This window comes from Mesocricetus auratus, unplaced genomic scaffold, assembly GCF_017639785.1.
Source record: "Mesocricetus auratus isolate SY011 unplaced genomic scaffold, BCM_Maur_2.0 Super-Scaffold_100014, whole genome shotgun sequence".
NCBI lineage: Eukaryota > Metazoa > Chordata > Mammalia > Rodentia > Cricetidae > Mesocricetus > Mesocricetus auratus.
Genome location: NW_024429197.1, coordinates 12,863,287 through 12,869,521, shown reverse-complemented (window position 1 = coordinate 12,869,521; position 6,235 = coordinate 12,863,287).

Genomic DNA, 6,235 nt, shown 5'->3' with positions numbered 1-6,235 from the left:
GAGGGGTTCAAAACTTAGGGATTGCCCAGATCAACCTAGCCTGTGGCCAAGTCTGTGGGAAACTGTCCTGACTGATGATGGATGTGGAAGGGCCCAGCCCACTGTGGGTCATGCCGCTGGAGCAGGTTCTGAGGTCTGTAAGAAAGCTGGAGGAGCAAGAGCCAGAGGAGAAAATTGGTAAGCAGCCTCCTCCATGGCTCCATCTCCAGGTCCCTGCCTTGAATTCCTGACCTGACTTCCCTCACTGATGAACTGTGGCCCAGAAGTGTAAGCCAAATAAACACTTCCCCACTAAGCTGCTATTGGTCCTGGTGTTTTATTACAACAATAGAAAAGCAAATTACAACATCACACACACTCACACTCACACACTCACACACACACAGACACACACACAGACACACACAGACACACACACAGACACACAGACACACACACAGACACACACACACACTCACACACACACACACACTCACACACACGGCTGTCTTTCATCAGTTCTCTTTCTCAAATAAGTTGAGGAGCAAGTCTCTAACAAAAATAAATTAATAATAAACACACTTTTGAATGTGTTAAATCCTTGAGTGGTCATGGAAATTCCATGGTCACAGATCCTAGATAACTAAAAGAACATTTTTAATTGAAGTAAAGTTCGCATAATATAAAGTCAACCATTTTCTTTTTATTACCTTTATCTATTTATTATTTATTTGGGGGAGGGGGACATGTGTGCCCTGACATGCTTGTGAAGGTCAAAGGACAACTGCATGAATCTGATTCCCTGTCACCATGCGGGTCCCAGAGATAGAACTCAGGCCTCACCCACATAAGCTTGATGCACTCTCCTCTTGTGTACCCTACTCTGGGTAAAAGACTCTGGCTTAGATATAAAAAGAATAGGAACAAAACTCCTTAGAAATGATACTACAAATCTCAACTCAGAAAAATTGACCAGTAAAACCAAGTAGTCCATCTCAGAAAGCTAATACATTATTAATTTGAAATAGTCATATATACACCTATATGTATAGCTATACATGAAGTATTTTTGGAAATTGTATTCCCAGAGTTGCTAAAAATGAAATGTTTGGTGGGTCAGGACTCTGCAATCACAGACTCCAAAATCAGAAAAGCCTTTTTAAAAAATCACTTCTTGTGTCTGCTTTTCAAAAAGACATTTCCTGATTGAGACTAATGCTCAACCCAGATGAATGGGGCATGAGAATCAGATTCCACCTCTCATTTGATGAACTAGCAGAGACTATCCAGCCAGGTTTAAATTTCTACAGTCTCAGGAGCCACTATGGAGGGTGCTGCCAAAAAAAAAAAAAAAAAAGAACTCAGGCCTCAGGCTTAGCAGCAAGCACCTTTACTCACTGAGCTGCCTTGTGACCCCCAAATACACTACTTTAAAATGTACAGTTCCATGGTGTGCATTTTTGCAGTGTGATCCCATCCTCACCTCCATCTGGCTCCATGTAATTTTCATCACCCTAAAAGGAAACCCCTGCCTGCTAGGCAGTCACTATACACTCTCTTCCCTGACCCTGGCAGTCACTGATTGGCTTTCCCTCCCTGTAGATCTGTCATTCCGGGTGTCTCAGAGCAATGGAACCAGACAGCAAGAGACCATTTGCTTATCCATTCATCATCCATTAAAGGCTATTTGGGCTGTTTCTGCTTTTAAAAAATATCTTGCCGGGCGTTGGTGGTGCATGCCTTTAATCCCAGCACTCTGTAAATTCGAGACCAGCCTGGACTACCAAGCGAGTTCCAGGAAAGCCTCCAAAGCCACAGAGAAACCCTGTCTCGAAAAAAAAACAAAAAAAAATATCTTTATGTGGGGGCAGGAGAGATAGCTCTGTGGTTAAGAGCACTGACTGTTCTTGCAGAGGACCCAGATTCAGTTCCCAGCACCCACATGGCAGCTCACAACTCCAGTTCCAGGAAAATCTGGTGCCCTCTTTTGGCCTCTGTGGGTGCTGCACGCATGTGGTGAGCATACTTGCAGGCAAAACATCAAACACAGACTAAAAATAAATCACTTTAAAAAAGAAGAAGACAGGAGTGGTAGCACACACATTTAACCCCAGCAATTTGGAGGCAGAGGCAGGTGGATCTCTGTGAGTTTTAGGTCAGCCTGGTCTACAGAGTGAGCTCCAGAGCAGTCAGGGCTACACAGAGAAACCCTGTCTCAAGAAATAAAAAAAAAATCTTTGTGTGTGAGCACAGGATGTGTCTGTGTGCAGAGCTCCCCAGAGCACACGTGGAGGGCAGAGGACACCTTTGCACGCAATCTTCACCTTCCACCTTGTTTCAGACAGGAGCCTTGCCATTCACTGACGTCTAGTCCAGGCTGCCCGCCCACAGATCTTCCAGGGATTCTCTGCCCCCACTTCCTATCTTCCATGCTCAAAACCATGCCCAGCCCAACATCGTTCCAAAGGACAAGAACTCAGAACCCCACAGTTGTATGTGAAACACTCACACCCACATGACCATCCTCCCACTATTTTTAGAAGAGAGAGAGAGAGAGAGAGAGAGAGAGAGAGAGAGAGAGAGAGAGAGAGAGAGAGAGAGAGAGAGAGAGTATATATGTGCTCATGCTTGCCAGTTCCTGCACAGGTGCATGTGGGTACCCGAAGCCAAAAGAGACTGTTGCTCCCCTGGAGCTGGGTTATGGCACCCAACATGGGGTGTGAGGAATCAAATTCAAGTTCTGGTCCTTTGCAAACAGCGCACACTTTTAACCATGGAACTGTCTCCTGCCTCTCTGGTAGACTTTGAGGCAGGATTTGCAGGATATTCTGAACTGGCCATTCCTCCCACTTTAGTCTCAAGCCTAAGGCTTACACCACCAGGCATGCACCACCTGTGGCTGGCTTCCCATGCTCATTGTTACAGAGAACCTCCACATACTCTGCCAGCCTCAGCTCCAAAGTCATTTCTTAGGAAAGTCCTCTGACCCTGTACCCCTCAGTCGCAGAACTTGAACTTCCTGACCCTACGGATTCCTCCATTCCCACTATTTCCACAGCCTTCCTGTGCCTGTTCCAGAATCAAAGGTGCACACTCAACTCACCTGACTTGTTCTCAGTGCTTCTCATCATGTGGCTCTGTTCTAGGCCCCAGGGGAGCCACAGACAACCAGTGAGTATAGGTTCTCGTTTGTACTGGCCTTGGAGAGAGTTGGACCATACAGTGACAGTCACACAAGTGGATCCAAGGGTCATACAAGAAATAAACAGAGCACTAGGAGAAATTTGTGCTGATTAGACTCAGGGTCAGGGTCCTATTTGCTATTATTATCCCTAAAATTAGTGGCCAGTAAATTCTTTCAGTTAGTGTGGGGATTTGAATGAGAGTGGCCCTCACAGGTTCATATGTTTGAATGCTTGCTTGGTCTCCAATGAAATGTTTGGGAAGGATTAGGAGGTGTGGCCTTGTTGGAGTAGATGTGTCACTAGGCTTTGAGGTTTCAAAAGTTCATGCCAGGCTCAGTCTCTCCCTCTCCCTCCCTCCCTGCCTCCCTTCCTCCCTCCCTCCCTCCCCTCTCTCTCCTTCCTGGGTCTCAGGATATAAAGCTCTCGGTCACTGCTCCAGTACCTGCCTGCTTCCTGCCATAATGATCCTGAACGAAGCTTCTAACCCTGTAAACAAACCCCCAGTTAAATGCTTTCTGTTAAAAGAGGCTATGGTGTCTCTTCACAGCATAGGACAGTGACTAAGACACTCAGCAATGCATTCAGCCACACAGAGCTGATACCTAACAAGAGTTACATATACTGGAGTTGGTTCTCCTCTTGCAAGAGAAGTCAGAAGCAGGCACAGCAGAGCTCCTATGGGCATCAAGAGTCCAAACTCTCCCCATTCTCCTAAGACAGACTTCCCATCCACAGGTTTGCAGTCTCATCGTCCCAAGAAGGTTGCTGTGGCTCCAGGCATTGCTTTGAGTTAAAAGACAGGCACAGCAGTACCTTATAGCAGGAAGGCAAACAGTTCAGCAGTCCTTCTTACATCTGATTAGCTCAGAGCAGCTGTAACTTGACTAGGCAGGAAAGGGAGAAGGAGCTAAGGATGTCCACTGTGTACCTACTGTGTGCTAGGACAGAGAGAAGGGGCTGAGGATGTCCACTATGTAACTACCGTGTGCTAGGTGAAAGCAAAACACTTTAAGGATTACAAGACAGCTACGTTGCCACGCCATGAAAACTGTAGGTAAGGCACAGAGAAGACAACAGCTTGCTTCCTATCACACAGTGAAACATTCAGGCAGACAGAACTAGCCAAGCCCAGAGCTCTCCAAGTACTGACTGTTTTCAGTGTGATCTATACCAGCTTTGAGCTCACTTTGCCCACATGTCACTGCACAACCGGAGTCCAAAAGATGCTACAGGCAGGCGGGGCTGAGGGACAGCAGCCTGGGCCTGAGGATAGGACAGCGCAGGCCCTCAGACTTAAGGACAGTTCCTTCCCAAGTCCATGGCCAGCAAGGGGCTTGCAAGCAACAGAGCTGGCACCCACAAATGTAGGCCTCTTCTATAAATGTACAGAGGGGAGTGACAGACAGGGAGAGCGGCGGTGTACAAGGAAGAGAGGGTGAGGGTGGTAGGAAGCAAGAACAGAGGAGGGATGGGCAGAGACGGGTGGAAGCCAGATCGCTGGGCAGCTGGAGAGCAGGGGCCACCTAAAGACAGCTAAGCAGGACCCCTGCCCTGGTGGGTGGGGACAACCCACCTCCCCCAACTCAGTCACTGCCATGCTAATGAGCATGACAGCACCTCACTTCACTGAAGATGAAGGTGAAGTCCTTCACCCACTCAGAAGAACGGGTGTTTCTTTGTTCTGTGACCCCTGTCCCTCTGCTCTCCCCGACACACACATACCACCAGCATGGCCCAGCCCAGCCCGTGGCCTACAACACACTAGGTGCATTGCTGACTGAATAATCTGGGGCTATAGCAGGCCTACAAATCAACCACTTCGACAAAGGTACAGGTCACCAGGACACCCAAAGGAGAAACAAGGAAAGAGTAATATGTGTGCCTCAAGGTGCTCCAACCACCTCATGGAGAAGGAACCACATATCCTCCAGACCCATCCCTGGTGACAGAGCCTTCTCCTCCAGACCCATCCCTGGTGACAGAGCCTTCTCCTCCAGACCCATCCCTGGTGACAGAGCCTTCTCCTCCAGACCCATCCCTGGTGACAGAGCCTTCTCCTCCAGACCCATCCCTGGTGACAGAGCCTTCTCCTCCAGACCCATCCCTGGTGACAGAGCCTTCCTTAGCTTAACCCTGTCTGGCCTTCCACCTACCCCAACTCACCCGGGAAAACCTGTCTAAAATACAATGTGACTTAGACATCTGGGAGATCCCATCATCAACTCCAGGCTTTCCCCTGGCTCAGCACCCATGGCTCCCCTCTGTCTTTGGGATACCTAGACTCCCCACAGCTCCCGAGGGTCTGTGCCGTCCCACCCATCTTCTCACTCTCCTCTGACCCCACCTGCCCTCTGCCCTCTGCCCTTGCTCTTGAGCCCCACCTCCTCGGGCTGTGTACCTCCAGCAATTGTTTCCTGTGCTTTGAGCTGTCACTCCTCTTAGAGCTCTACCTGCATGTATGCAGATCTCTTACACGTGGTTGTGAGCCACCATGTGGTTTGCTGAGAATTGAACTCAGGACCTCTGGAAAAGCAGCCAGTGCTCTTAACCTCTGAGCCATATCTCCGGGTCCCTCCAGGCAAGACTGTAAAGAGCATCCAATCAGACTATCAAAAACCTACCTACAGTCCACACCCACGAGTGGGTGGGACGAATGACCTCTACTGGATAAACAGGAGCCTATCTGTGACCCTCACACCACTGAGCATCTCTGGCTGAGTCTACTGCACAGGCCACTCCTCGAGCCATTGCAGAAGCTGCTGACCAACCCGGCAGCACCACTCTCCCGCAATCACTGAGGAGCTAGATACCCCAGCCTGCTCAGAGTAGCAGAGCTAGGCACGCTTGGTGGCTTCAGATCGCAAACACTTCTCTAGGTATTCCAAGGTCTGGGACTGTTCTGGATCTTCTCTGGACTCCCATGGCATCAAGTCCAAGGACCATTGCAGCAAGAAGAGAAGTGAGTGTAGTGACCAGGCCCAGACTATCAATATGGGTCTGAGGGGAGCAGAGCAGAGGGGCAGACACTGGAAAGCAGGGTCCTGAACCCAGCCCTTTTGGCTCCCTGGCAT